The sequence below is a fragment of the Electrophorus electricus genome, chromosome 3 (genome assembly GCF_041902795.1).
Source record: "Electrophorus electricus isolate QZ-2024a chromosome 3, ASM4190279v1, whole genome shotgun sequence".
In the NCBI taxonomy this organism is placed as follows: Eukaryota; Metazoa; Chordata; class Actinopteri; order Gymnotiformes; family Gymnotidae; genus Electrophorus; species Electrophorus electricus.
This window is the reverse complement of record NC_137499.1, coordinates 21566914-21582180: the sequence shown is the minus strand read 5'-3', so window position 1 is coordinate 21582180 and position 15267 is coordinate 21566914.

Sequence of the window (15267 nt, the reverse complement as noted above, 5' to 3'; positions counted from 1 at the left end):
CATCCTGATTGGCTGTCCTCATGTTGGTAACACTGTTCAGGGCATCTTGTGTGGCGATATTTGCTTTAAGAAAGTATTATTCTATCGGTACCCGAGTAATGGCCTTTAGTAGCAGCTCAGGAATGACAGTAAGTCACAATGTCTGAATGAAAACAACGCGCACGTATGAAGGACAGCAGTTTCCTACGTAACCTTCACCTGGACGAAGCGGGTGGAGACCACCTGACAGAGTTCAGAAAGGGTGCTGCCAGGCTCTGTAGTGCTGACTGTGCAGAAACCACTTCAGGCAGGGGCTTCAATATGCACTCTGCACCAAGCAGTAACTTTCATCAGATTTGCTGGTATGACACATGTAATGTCCTAGGGCAGGTTTCTCAACCTGTGGGCCGCTGACCACCAGGGGGCTGTGAAGCGCCCTCTAGTGTTCTGTAGTGCCATCCTCAGGGGGAGGCAGTAGTCCATCGTAGGCAGATTTTAGCACTTTAAACACTTTGAGTCACAGAAGTATAAGAAAAAATCAAGAGATCAATCATGTTCAAACTATAAACATTATATAAACATTGATAGAAATGCACAAATAAAATATACCACAGAGGTAACTTGAGGCTAGTTAAACATCATTACAACGCAGTTTGAGTCAATGCAGCCGCAAGCACCTGATGCTAACAATTTTACATAAAAGTTGAGTTCTGTTTTCTTATGGACCACTATGCTTTCTATTAATAAGCAGGTGGGCCATGCGGTAGAAAAGGTTGAGAACCCGTGTCTTAGGGATCCCACTGTCAGGGAGGCGCATTGCACCACTGGGACTCCTAAACTGTAAACCTAAAACTGTAGTACGTTGGCCCACATCTCACCACTAAGTGATGGGGTTTATCAGTAATGGTTGTGAGGTGGCCTTAAGAATCGGGCCTGAATCAGAGTGTGGTTTGCGTCAAAAACTGGCCATTTCGAAGCTTTCACCAAACTCAGAAGCAGACCAAGGAACTGTACACAAGCCTTTGGAAAAGCGTTTAGATCAAGCAGTGGAAGTAAGACAATGAGCCCACATGGGGATTTTAACGCATACAGATTCAACAGATTGTGTCTTAGATGGGCACGTGCTGATGACAGAAGTTGCACATGAACGCACCGCAGTTTGGCAGAACCACACGCAGCATGAAACCAGACCAGCAATTCACACTAGGACTCGAAAAACACCCAAAACCTGGGTGTCACTAAAGGCCTTGCTGTGGCTTGGGTGTGTTCGATTAGTGTTGGAGCTAAACCCAGGCTTTAAAGTCATATTCTCAGATATCCGTTCTCTACTTGCAGAATTAACCCTCTGATGCTTTTTTTCTTTGCTATTTCAGTGCCGTCATCGTTTCCTAACAATTCTGGACCATGAGTCAATTAGTTTTTTTTTTCAATTATCACATCTTGCGGACTGTGAAGGCTTCCGATTATATCCGATTGCCCGTGATGTGGGAGCGTACCTTTGTCGCGTGACGTCCCTTATGGATGCACGAAGTGGCACGCCGCATGCACGCGGAAAATGTGTGTGATTCAGCGCTAACAAAAAATCATTTCTTTCTTTATGCCTTTCTGAGTACATCTCCTTTAGCACTTCTGCAGTTCTTCAGTAAAGGTGGGAGGGGGGGGGGGGTTACGCGCCTCGGCCCAGATGACGCGACTGAACGTATTTACTTAAGAGTTTAATTTTCCACTTTCAGGGACTTCAAAGCGCTCACGAATAGAGAGTCCGCCTTCCTCCGAGTACTGTCTCCCAGATTTCATTCTTTCATTTCAGCCACGGCTCTTAAGTAAATACGCACAATCTCCCCTTCTTTCCGGACTGATTCGTTTTCTTGTCATTTATTTGTTTTAAATGAATCTTATTAGTGCGCCGCGTTAGAACGGCCCGTATGCTAATCTGGTGGAATCAAAGGCGATGGGCCGTGTTGAATGCCTGCTTACGGGTTATTCTTCAACTATTAGCCCCGGAGTCTCTGCAAACGAGCCGGTGACCCCGGGCTCCGACGCGCTCGCGCTCACCAGAGAGAAAAAGCCTTTGCTTTGATCACAAGTTTTCTTTGGATCCGCTAGTTGTGTATTCCGACATCAATGGAAATTTGCGAGTGCTAACGCATGCTTTTAATATCGGAGACAAGGATCAAATGAAAGGGAGTGAACGAAGGGGGGGGGTGTTTCAGTGACTGTTTTTGGCGACTGTTTGTGCGCACGTTGCAGTTTCTGTGATCACTTTGGGGTTTTGCACTATTAATCTGCTCCGATGCTGTTTGCTGTCGACCGAGATGCAAAAGCTCACGAGCTCAGGAAAAAACAAAGCAGCAGGAAATTTGCTTTGTAGATGGTTAAAAAACCTTGAAGACTAAAGCTAATTAAAGCGGTAAAAGAATGCAGCGACCAACACAAGAATGAAACAGCCGGGCCGTATTTCTGCACACACGAGTAACCAGTGACACAGGTTTCTGCATTTCCGAAACTCGGAGATTCAAAGTTTATCCTTTACCCACTTCAAGCCCACCCTCCAAAGTTTTGTAAAGGTTTTTAAACCCCTCGGTTCCTTCTGACAAAGCCCTTAATCTGTCAGGACGTTGTGTGTCGCGTTGTTTGGTCTCGCTCCCCCGTGATTTCGGCTCGCTAACGATCTGCGTGACTTTTGTCGTCGCATCAAGGCTGCAGCCTCGAGAACAAAGTCCTGTGCGCTTTCAGGAGTTTGGCGAGAAGAATGCAAGATTGGAGGAAAACCACGCAGAAAGCGTTTCTTTTCTCTCTCTCTCTCTCTCTCTCTCTCTCTCTCTCTCACTCACACACACACACACACACACACACACTCACACACACACACACACACACACTCACTCACACACACACACACACACACACACACACACACACCTCTCTATTGTTGTTTATTATTCTAAACTCTAATCTCCCATTGTCTATGGCAAACACAAAGGACTGACACATCAAAACAGATCAAACTATCAAGCGCACAGCACCCGCTCTTACCCCGCACGGGTGCGTGGCGAGGGCGCGGGGGGCGGCTGGCACAGCTAAGGAGCACAGCGCGAGGACAGCGCGAGGAGGGGATAGGGGGGGAGGAAAGGGAGAGTTCGACAGCACGAAGCAATCCCGCATTGTTTCCTTTGGCTTTGATGGAGAAACTTGAAACATCACATCATCAAATGAGTCCCGAGCAAGAGGGCGCGAGGAACGAGAAACGGAGGGCCACGAGAGTACGCGAGCGCTCTGATGTGTGCAAACCCAAGCCTTTGTTTTTATTAGCGTGCTACTGATAACCTTTATGAGGCTCGATTTTTGAAGTTGCAACCATGGCTTTGAAGCCACGGCTGTTGCTTTCCTGTTTTTTTTTCTTCTCGCGCAGAACGCAGGTTGCGGTTGCGAGATAAAACACTTCTGAGGCGTATTAAGACTTGAAAGTCCCTTGGCTATTCACTGGCACACATTTGATGTTGTTCTTTGCTCCTCTGGCAAATTAGCATATCTTTTTCAAAGGCCTTCTCTGATGAACATAATACGCAGGCACGGCGCATTTGCGAAAAGTCATGATTGATATGTTATTGTGTTGCGGAGTAAGACGTTAAAAGGATGATAAACAGATTACGCATGACGAACCGAGTTGCCTTCTCATTCTCTTCCCAGACTTCCTGCATTTCTTTTTCACTACCACTCTCTTCTTTAATTTTTCTCCATCCTCCTGCGGTTTTCTCCTCTGTTTGGTCTGTGTTTATATATATATATATATATAATTTTTTTCCCCCTACACATTTAGTGTGCTCTTTAATTAGCGTCGAGCACTTGATGCTGACGGTATACATATCTACATTAACACTCTCTGGTGACATAAGGGACATTTTCTTTGTAAGTCGCCGCACCCTGCCCCCTTTTGAATAGTATAGGCGTGAGAAACGCGCTCTGGCTGAAGACGCGTCGCAGCTGCTGCGTAGTCGCGCCAGATCCTCTCCTCCGTGCGTGCCGCATCAAATCACAGCTTCTGACATCCTGATTGATCTATTATTAATTCCTTCACATTTGATTTCAGCTCAGTCAAACAAATCACGCAGATGGCGTTGCCTAGATGCTCTATCACGGTTATTATTATAATCCACTTTTGCGCTTTCATTATCTATTTTTATTTATTAATTAATTTATTATTTAGGCCAGTTAGGTTGATGTGAAACATTCGTTTTGATGTGAATGGGCACTCCAGTAACAGATGGGTTACGATCAGATCAGGACATCATGAAGCCCCACAAAATGGCCCTTTAATGTGTGTGTGTGTGTGGGGGGGTATCGGGGCAGATGAAAGCTGCCTCAGTACGGGGTGTCTGTGTGGGCCCAGCCCCTCATTATTAATGCTAATACAGACTGTGAGGTGCTTTGATGTCAAGCACACAATAGCATGTACAGCTGACGCATAGCGAGGCGAGAGCCACAGTCTGAGCCTGTGAAGAGGGGCCCAAACACACAATGGGAGACTAACAGTCAATCATATCCTATTTCTGATAAATACAAGGGTGGGGGTTTAGAGAGAGAGAGAGAGAGAGAGAGAGAGATGGAAGGAGATATTGAGAGAAGCAGAGAAACAAATACATTATGACCATCAAAGCTGAATTAAAACTGAAACGTTCCTTATCCTCAATGGTGTTGTCTGGTGTTTGCCTTCAGTCTTGTGGAGTAGGCCTTGATCTGTCTGAGCAGTGAGTTACTCAGGCTGCTGGAATACGACTAACCTGCTGGAGGTTGTATGTTTAGGATAACTAGCATAGTGAAAAGGTTTATTAAGCATGTATGCTTAATAAATCACGTCCAAGTTAGCCATGTGGGTCCCTGAGTAACATCTGTCCGGGTGAAACGCCATTGTTTAGCTCTTGTGTCTCCCATTTGCCATATTAGCATATCAATGCTAACGGTTGACACCTGTTTTGCTCCATGAACAAACCACTACACTGAAACAAAAAAAAAAAAAAAAAAAAAGAGAAGCAAGTGGTCAGTCACAATCATGTCAAAAAAGGGGTGGAGGAGTTTCTGAGCAGCGGTGAGCCGGAGGTTGAGCACTCCACCGTGCCTGAGTTGTGTTCATCGTGGTGGTTGTCAAAGCATACTTTGCTAGCGTATCACGCTGAGGGGGGGGGGGGGGGGGGGTTTTGGTTACCGGTTTCATATTCATTCACAGCTGGAGACAGACCAGCCTGTCACACCTCAGTGATCCTCCCCTCGGCTCCCCCGCTCCGCTGCCGACGAGCCTCTCCCGTATTCCGGAGAGGAAAGAAACAATGGAGGGGAAAGGAAGAAGAAACGCCAGAGCGGCTTTTATCAGCCTCAAAGCTGGAGGCCTTTGAGCCAGCCTCAGATACTTAGCGTTTCCCTCCACTGTTCTATTTCGAGCTGTCGCTTCTTTTCTGCATGACTACTGTATGCGGATCAATGTGCAACTCCCCCCCCCCCCCCCCTTCACATCACTCTTTTCTGTCACTTCCAACACTTCTCTCTTGGCTGGTGGGCGAAAAACATAACTTCCTAAGATGAGTTTGCTGCATAACTTACTTCAGTGGCTGCTGCCGTGCTTTGGCAGAGGAGGTGGGTGAGGGTGGGGTTTGGCCAAGGCTGTGGGCCTAAGTCACATTACAAAACCCTGAGAGTGCTACCCCGGCAAAGAAAGGTAATCTCTCTCACTTTGTGCTCTTGTGTTCTCTCTCTCTCTGTCTCTCTGTCTCTCTCTCTGCACCAACACGCACACTCTCCTGCACACGCCCGTACAGAACCGCATCCGCGTTTGGAGCGTCCTCGATACGGGTCAGCAGACACAGGACTGAAACAGAGCAGAGAGATGGCAGATCTAATCGTGATCCAGTACCGTAGGGTCTGAAGGTGTATTCTTAGAATTAGTGGAGGAAACGTGTACTGCTGTTCTCAGTGCTTTAAAAAAGCTAACGATTACCCAGATAATTTCCCTTGGGTGATTTGGGTTGTTCTATATTAATTGTGTAGGCAACACATATTTAAATAGTATACTAATTAAGCAATTAGGTTCACATTATCTAAGAGTATCTAACCTTCTCATGATGGCATCTACAGGTCTATCCAGGAGATCCTTTATCTCATGTAAAGGTCTTACGGCAGAATTCTTTATTCAGTACCTAAATAACAATTTACTGGATAGGACTGTAGTAAGTTACATGGTACAAAAAACAGTTAAGGTCCCCGGTAAGGACCTCAAATGTAAGACAAGGTCCTCAAATGTTATTATAGTCACCATTTATGTGTTTATTTATTGTAATTTTGTTCTTTGGCATTTTTTCATATTTAGAACAATAACAAGCCAATATGTGTCAGTGTCTGTCATAAGCTATTGTTATGATTCTTAAGATGCTTTGAATATGAAAAACTCACAAATAAGGAAATGAATGAAACCTTGTGTATCATCCAGACCTTCGAACAGGGTCCTCGTGTCTTAACGCACCTGAAATTCCCACCATCGCCATTAATAATTCTCAGATTTGAGGACGTTTTTGTGCGTCGCTGCGTGGTCGTGGGGTTTCCCCCTGCAGAGGACACAACAGGAAGAGACTTCGTTCTTTAAGACGGGTGCTCCCGCTGAGTCCCGAGTTACTCGAGCGACCGCCGATCTCCCTGATCAAATCCCGGGGCGACGCGCTGGTCTCGTATGGACACCTGTGCTGCGGCAGGCACCAGCAGGTCAGCGTGCAGGACAGCTCGCTGGACGTAGCAGTAGCGACTGTGTTAACAGCGACGCAACGACGTGAATCAGCCGCCTACGATGGTCGGCAAAGCTCACCAAACGGTCAAAAAGTGTTACTGCAATCACACGCCATTAAAAAGATTTTGTGTGTGTGTGTGTCTATATATATATATATATATATATATATATATATATATATATATATATATATATATATATATATATATATATATATATATATATTTGGCTTCTTAAAGGGTTTTCAAAACAATATACTCAGGGTACAGTAAGAGCTATGGAGATAATTGATGTTCAGTGAGTCCCAGTTACTGAATCCAGCTGATCTTTAACTACTGACTTCAGAATGCTATGGCATCTCCACATAGTGTTTTATTTCTGAATGCTGAAATAGGGGACCTGTCAATTTTCTGCTGCTATTTTATTTCACTTTCTGTTTCTTACATCTCTTCTCCACATTCAGCAAGTAAAAGTGGCTATTGTCATGGGTACAGACTCTGTAGGCCCGGGAGCCCGCGGTGGCTGTCTGACCGTGGGAAAAACAAAAAAAGCTTCAGGCAGGGTGCAGTACGACTTGACAGTCATACACTCATAAAAGAGTCTGTGGGAAAACACACACACTCGCACATAGCCTAAACACACTCTCTCTCTCTCTCTCTCTCTCACACACACACACACACACACACACACACATTCGCATACATCCACAGCGGACTCCAGCTGTTCACAGCAGCAGGTGCGCCAGCTTATTTCTCTGTGTGTGTGTGTGTGTGTGTGTGTGTGTGTGTGTGTGTGTGTGTGTGTGTCTTGTTATAAGGGTTTCTTGATGTTTGTGTGGCTGAATAAAAATGAAAATGTTTTTGACCTAAACATAAAATAAATGTACATGATAAAATGGAAGGAGTACAGAACGTTGTTGGTGTAGATTGTTGATATCAGATGCCGTATTTTTTTTTTCAACAGTCTTCTTTTCTGTCGATGTATTATTCACATTTTCAGTACATCTGACGTGGGTATACTCTGTATTCCTAATGAGAGCAAAATTACTCTAATTTCACATTACCTACAATTCCTCTGTGACAGTAATTCTCCATTTGGAACCGTGTTTTCTGGGCATTGGGTATTGTTCATTATATCAATAGATCACTATTGTAAACTATTGTATTATTTATTGTATTTAACAGCTTGAAAAGTCATGTTAAACATAGAATATGGGGATAAATAAAACACTCATTGTCCTCTTAGAGATATATATTTTACACATGTGAATTAAATACTGTTTGATTAAATTTTGATGTACTGCAAATGGAGATGTAAATGGTGCTAGTCACCGCTCCACATTTATGAAAAAAAAAACAAAAAAACAGCTAAATGGAAAGAAAGATCCATTTGCAAAAATCTAAGCTCATTCAGGAAAGGAAGAATGACTTCTTGTTCTCATTGCGAAATGTTCAGGAGATGATCGCTAGGACAGTCTTCACGGCTTTTCCCATATTACCTCGTTTAATATCGATCAGGTGAGAAGGCGCGCTAGTTACCCCTCTCCGTACAGCACGCCGCTCACGCCTATCTCGCGCAAAGAGCAACGCGTGCCCGGTTATATATAAAGAAATAATCAGATTTCATCCATCTTGGGGAGATGTGTCTGAAAGATGAGCAGGTTGACAGAGTGGAGGCACGCAGTCACGGGGAGGCGAGCGGATCTCTCGCTTTGATGGGACGTAACAATAGCCAAATCCCCATCCACTTTCTTCTATTTAAGTTGCTGAAGGCAGCTGGAAAAAGACGCAACTTCTGCGAAGTGTCTCAGAAGCCCGCGCTTTAGGTGAACGAGAAAAACGGGGATAATGTTTATGCATTAGAATTTCAAAGCACTTCTTTTCTCAGCAAGGAAATTCAGATTCGAAAGGTTCTTCTTCTTATGATGAGATCTGAGGATTTTTTTTCCTCTCCACCCTCCTTTGCTCCCTACTTCCCTCCTGTTCTCTCTCTCTCTCTCTCTCTCTCTCTCTCTCTCTCTCTCTCTCTCTCTCTCTCTCTCTCGCTCGCTCGCTCGTAACCACAGGAGAGACCAGGTCAGCAGACTTGTTTGGGTTTGGCTGTGGATGTCTGTGACCTAGAACGAGTATCGCAGTTACCCGTGTTCTGTGTGTGGTGGGCTTGTTTGGGTTTGCCCGTGTTCTGTGTGTGGTGGGCTTGTTTGGGTTTGCCCGTGTTCTGTGTGTGGTGGGCTTGTTTGTGTTTGCCCGTGTTCAGTGTGTGGTGGGCTTGTTTGGGTTTGACCTTGTTCTGTGTGTGGTGGGCTTGTTTGGGTTTGCCCGTGTTCAGTGTGTGGTGGGCTTGTTTGTGTTTGACCTTGTTCTGTGTGTGGTGGGCTTGTTTGTGTTTGACCTTGTTCTGTGTGTGGTGGGCTTGTTTGGGTTTGCCCGTGTTCAGTGTGTGGTGGGCTTGTTTGTGTTTGACCTTGTTCTGTGTGTGGTGGGCTTGTTTGGGTTTGACCTTGTTCTGTGTGTGGTGAGATTGCTCGACCCCTGCACAGTTTGGTGTGTTTCCTTCTCCTTCACACCTGATTCAGCTCTTGACAAAACACTTTAGGAGTCAACTCGGTTTTGTTGGAACCAATAACGCTCTTCGCCGCGATTTCTGCAGTGCTGTGGTGCTCCAGAACTGGAAATGAGCGCTAGTAAGGCGGCATCGAGGCGTGGTTATGCTATAGAAAACAGGATTCTACACAGAGATTAGTTGGAGACCTGGAACAAGAGTTTAATAATGCGTTTAATAATGAGTCTGCATCCCGGGAATTACGTAGACTTTAAAACGATGCAGCAGATGGACACACATTTATTTTTTTCCCTCAGTAGACTCTGATTCACTGTGAAATATCAATCTTTCCATGACACGGGTTCTGAGTAACGGCAAGATGTTTTGAAGTTACGGTTCTTACATAAACTACATAGCATATTACTTGATTTATTAATACCTCGAGTAGCCTAATCCCTTCTTTCATGTGCTTTCCTTTATCCAGTGAGGCTGCGAAGCACAGCTTCATGGGCGAGACTGCAAACTTCCTCTTAAAGAGTTCGGAACGGCGCTTAAAAGAGCAGGCGAAGGAGCGAGCGAAAGTGCGCTAAGGCGAGAAAGAGCTGAGCGCAGCACCCAAAAGTGTGATTAGAAATTCACGCGCACTTCGCCTTGAAATCTGCGCGCGCCTTTGAAGGTCTCTTAATGAGAACCTATCAGAAGTTAAGCATTCGGAGCGAGTGGAAGCAAAACAGAGAGCCGGAGTGGAAGCGGAGGGAAAGGCGCGGTGGGGAGGGGGATCCCCAGCTTTGATGGCGGCGGATCTCTGCGGGGCGTAGCGGGGAGGCGCGGTGGGTCTGTGGGTGGGGGGGGGGGGCTTGAGTGGAGATGCTCTCTGAATCCAGCCGTCCCTGGCGACATGCCGTTTCCAGCGGTCCCTCCCGAGTGCCGCGAGAGAGAGAGGAAGAGATGGCACGGGGAGAATAAGGCACCAGGGAAAAGAGGATGGCAACGAGAGTGCGATGAATTGAGTTAGTTTAACATGAAGGCATTTAGAAGTACGGAGAAGAGATAAATCACTGATATGGCCGTGGTAATGAGGGAGAAGTGTCAGAGAATTCATTCAGGGGACGGAAGAGTGATGCATTTAAAAGGCAATTGGTGGGATTCAACAGTCTCTCTAACATCCTTCTGGCAAAGGGGTTCGCGGGAGGAGGAGTGACATGGTTTGAGTCAGGTTTTAGGTTACATATGTGTTTGGGAGATAGAGAGAGAGAGAGAGAGAGAGAGAGAGAGAGAGAGAGCGAGAGCGAGAGGGAGCGAGACTTCTATCTTATCTTTCTGAATCAGTGGGAGTCTGGTGACTCTTTGAACCGGGCGCAGTTTTGAAGAGGGCTGTTCAAAGGAACCTGTTCGCTTGTGATGCCTTCATGCTTTCTCTCCATCTCTTCTCTTTCCTCTGACAGTCTTTGAAATCTGTCACATTCTCCTCCAATTTAGCAGCGGGAATCTTCCCCTTTTTTCCCCCCACAATGCTTCAGTTTTACAGCTACTTTAAAAGCCTTTGGCAGGCTTTTTTTTTTCTTTTTGGTGTTGGTTTTTAAAGTTGGCAAGTCACACCTGATTATAAAACGTTTCTAAGCAGCTCTGCTGTCTTGCCATTGGTCAGAGGACAAAACTAAGCAAACTTCTTTGCTAGTAAGAAATCTGATGTGCAGACAGGTGAGTGCTGTGTCATGTAGACGGAGCCTGGTCCAGGAAGACTGGTTAAGAGTGTTTGAAAGATTGCTGATCCGCACGAACTGCTATTAGCTGTTGGCTGATTGATCGTCGCTGCTCAGGAACTAAACCCTCAACATGGATTAATCACTCAAGTTGAAAGATGGAGTAATACCACCTGCTGCAAGGGTTTAAAATCAAACCACATCATTGTTCTCAAAAACCGAGCCAAAAGAAGAGTTCACCCTCAAAAAACGCCATCCCCGCTAGGATTTTCTCTCTTATCGACATTAATAAGAGATGAGAGTTAAAATACTAGCGATGTCCTGAAAGTACAATGGTTTTTTTTTTTTTAAGCTTTGAAGGCCATTTGAGCAAGATTGCTGATCTGGGATTCCACTTTTGCTTTGAATATCCTATTAATGCATTATTTAACATAGCCGATGATTACTTGAATGAGGAGGGACCCACTTCCAGACTGCTGCTCGTGTTCAGAGATGCTTTATATATGTGAACCCAAGAGTTTTCCCACATCCAATCACAGCTGAGTTGCCTTTTTGTCTTTTTTCACTCCCCCGTCTCTTTCATCTACAGTCAGTGCATCCAGAATGAGGAATCAATTGCCTCATGCCAACAGACATTTTAAGGTCTCTACTGTCCATTAATCTTGCATTTAATCAATCCTAAGAGATTTGAGCTTTCTCTGTCTTATGGAGAAGAACCACACCGTAGACACTGAGCTACTTTCATATAGTTTGCTAAAAGAGTTTTTCTGTATGGAGTTACGGCCGTGGTTTCCCCTGGTGGTTGTCTGCGAGGTGTCTGGTAGGATATGAGAGAGGTTTAGACGAAACCTATGGAGTTGTTCCACTTTTATCCCGTTCCACGTGCAGCCATGCGCTCACGTGCCTCGGCCCACGGAGTTGCAACACAACAGTAAATTCAAAGCAGACAAAGATGGCGGCATGACAACATGAAGGGACGGCACAGACATGACGGCTGGAAACACGTGCCAGGGTCGAAGCATATTTTTAAATGCTGCATTTGTGGAAGCAGGGGAAAAAGAAATGAACATGACTGAAAAATTAAATGCAGACATATTAGTGTTAAGCCACATCGCAACAGCTTTAAGCAAAATGAAGACTTTTCCATAAACACGCCCTTGGGGCCACTGGCACTAGTGTACCAGGCCACCAGGGGGAGCTGTTTTCAAAGGAACTTTGAAGATATACAAACAGAACTCATGCACAACTTCCAACAAACTAAACTGTTCTTAACTTTTCTAAACCATTAGCTAGCCATGTTAGTCTGGACTGCACTTCCACTTTGAGTGACCTCAAATACAGTGATTTTAGAAATGGTTTATTTGGGGGTATTGCTATTTTGTTATAGATTAATGTTAAAGAGAGTTTTGATTATTGTTATATATATTTGTTTCCACAAATGCAGCTTTCTGGTGTGTTATCTCTGTTAATGTCACCTTTTTGCTTGATGTTGTTGTCCCTTATCGTTGTCGAGTTGGTTAGCTTCGCAGTAGCTGTCTTGGTTAGTAGTGTCTGTCTTGATTAGTAGTGTCTGTCTTGGTAGTGTCTGTCTTGGTTAGTAGTGTCTGTCTTGGTAGTGTCTGTCTTGGTTAGTAGTGTCTGTCTTGGTTGGTAGTGTCTGTCTTGATTAGTAGTGTCTGTCTTGGTTAGTAGTGTCTGTCTTGGTAGTGTCTGTCTTGGTTAGTAGTGTCTGTCTTGATTAGTAGTGTCTGTCTTGGTTAGTAGTGTCTGTCTTGGTTGGTAGTGTCTGTCTTGATTAGTAGTGTCTGTCTTGGTTAGTAGTGTCTGTCTTGGTCACGTGTGTCTGCCTCCAGGCCTGAAGAACTGCGATTAAGTGATTAGTGATTAAGTGATTAGTGATTAAGTGATTAGTGATTAAGTGATTAGTTCACTGAGGTGCAGCGCAGGGTAGTCACCAAACCACTCGAGACTGTGTCCATACATGAGCAGAGCTGGACACCCTGGATCTACAGAACACACTAGTTCAAGGGCAGATACTCTTCAGACAGGACAGAGAAAATTTCAGGTCTGTCCTGTACAGCCTATATCTGGCAGAATGTTTCACCATTTAAAACTGAATGTGGCCTTGATTCCTAAAAGGTGTGGTAATTAGTTCATGTGATTAATGTTAAAGCAGTGAGCCTGTAGATCGGTGTGCTGTGGTTCTCTGTGTGTATGGAAATACTCTCACTACGTTGTCATCATTTCATGGAGTTTTCTGTATATTCTTCTGTATATATTTTTCGCTTCTTATTTTGGGGTTTTGCACTTTGAAATAAACTGTCACGGTCGCCCAAATTTCTGTTGTCTTTGGCTGCTTGTCATCCTCACAGCACCTGCGTGTGTGTGTGTGTTTCAGGGGGCTTGTGTGTGTTATGTTATACCCCTGCAGCGGTGTGTCCTCTTTCTGCTCTTTCTCTCACTGTGTGTGTGTGTGTGTGTGTGTGTGTGTGTGTGTGTGTGTGTGTGTGTGTGTGTGTGCGCATGCACGCATGCATTTGTGTGCCTGGAAAGAGTTCTTATTTGCTGACAGCATCCCTGTTTCACATTGCCACAGTAACCAGCAGGATAGCACTGCTCATACAGAACTCTTTTTTTTCCAAACTCTGTTTGTGTGAGAGAGAGAGAGAGAGAGAGAGAGAGAGAGAGAGAGAGAGAGAGAGAAAGAGAAGGAGAAAGAGAAAGACAGATAGAGAGAGAGAGATGGGGGACAGTGTTGAGTTTGGCACTAAAGCTGTAGCTGCATCTGGTGTCTCATGTCTTTGTCTTTGATCACCTGTCAAGCTAAAACTCCACCACTGGATTAAAGAATGGAGACAGGGAAGATGAGGAGAGAGAGAGAGAGAGAGAGAGACAGACAGAGAGAGAGAGAGAGAGAGAGAGAGAGAGAGAAAGAAAACAGAAGGGGGGAAAGTTTAGAGAGACGTGAAGAGGGGGAAAGTTTAGAGAAGTGAGAGTGAGTTCCTGGTGCGCGCACACACACACACCAGCATTGCATCAAAAAGGAAGAAAGAAAGAGAAGAGAGAGAAAAAGAAAACAAGCGTTGGCCCCAGCTGAACATTATAAATATTCTTCATTGTCCCGACGCTCCACACACTGTCATTCAAATGAGATCATGTTAGCTGATCTTCTCTGAAGTGTGTATGCACTTCTTCTCCTCTCATTCTTGAGTAGGATCAGCAGGGCTCCGGCAGACCTTTCCTAAGACTTTGGCTAGCCCAGTGTCAAGAGCTTATCCTCGGGGAGACCCCTCCTCTCTGTCTGGATAGTTATCTGCCGTGGCTCACTAATTCTCCTCTGATTGGGTGTGGGGGAGGGGAGGGGGGTAAGAATGAGTGAAAAAGAGGTAGGGAGGGAGGGAGGAGGCGTTTGAAGAAAGCGCGAGTGGGTCAGTAACAGAGAGGCACGGGGCCCCTGCTGTGAGTCGCCGTGGGAACTGGAGGTCCCTTAATCCAGAGCTAGCCCTGGAAGAGCTCTCCGACACTATCCTTCTCCAGCCCGCAGACCTGCAGCTCCTGGTGCGCCCGCTACACGGGCTCTCTCTGCCATTCCCGTCGCCTGGCTGTGCACTCCCAGTTTGACTTTTTTTATCGCTTTCTCTCCTGCTGTCTTGTCCTCCCCCTCCTCCTCCTCCTTCCTCCTCTTTCACCCATTTTTTCACTTTCCAACTTTTCTTCTCTATGTCTCTCATACTCTCGCTCTCTCGCTCTCTCCCTCTCATAAATGAAAAGACAGCATGGTCCGCGCACCCCTCCTCTGTCCGCCTTTTTCTGTTTTCCTTCGAGGGGAGAGATGGAGGGAAACAGCCGGGGGGGGGAGACGGCGAGAGAAAGCGAGCGAGAAGAAGGAGAAGCCAACGACGGCAGGAGGCCTGAGTTTGAAACAAGAGAGAAGGAGGCCCAGTCCCGACGGCGAGCGAGTGTGAATAATGGAGTGGGTTACAAAGAGAGAGCGAGATTAGACTCCCTCGCCGTGCCTCAGCGCCGGGCAGCAGACCAACCAGCAAACCCAGCTACTAGTCTACGCCATTTTCCCAAGAGCCAGAGCCAGGTCGCCCCATTACACCATCTTTACATGCGCAAATCCTGATGCTTTTTATTCAGTAACTACACACTACGAGGAAGCACCGTCCCGTCAGACTTTAGGGCTGAAAGAATCGAAATGACGTGGCCCTAAAATGAGTTCCACGGCAGTACAGGCTTTTGACCTCCACTCTCAATTCCAAATACTGAATC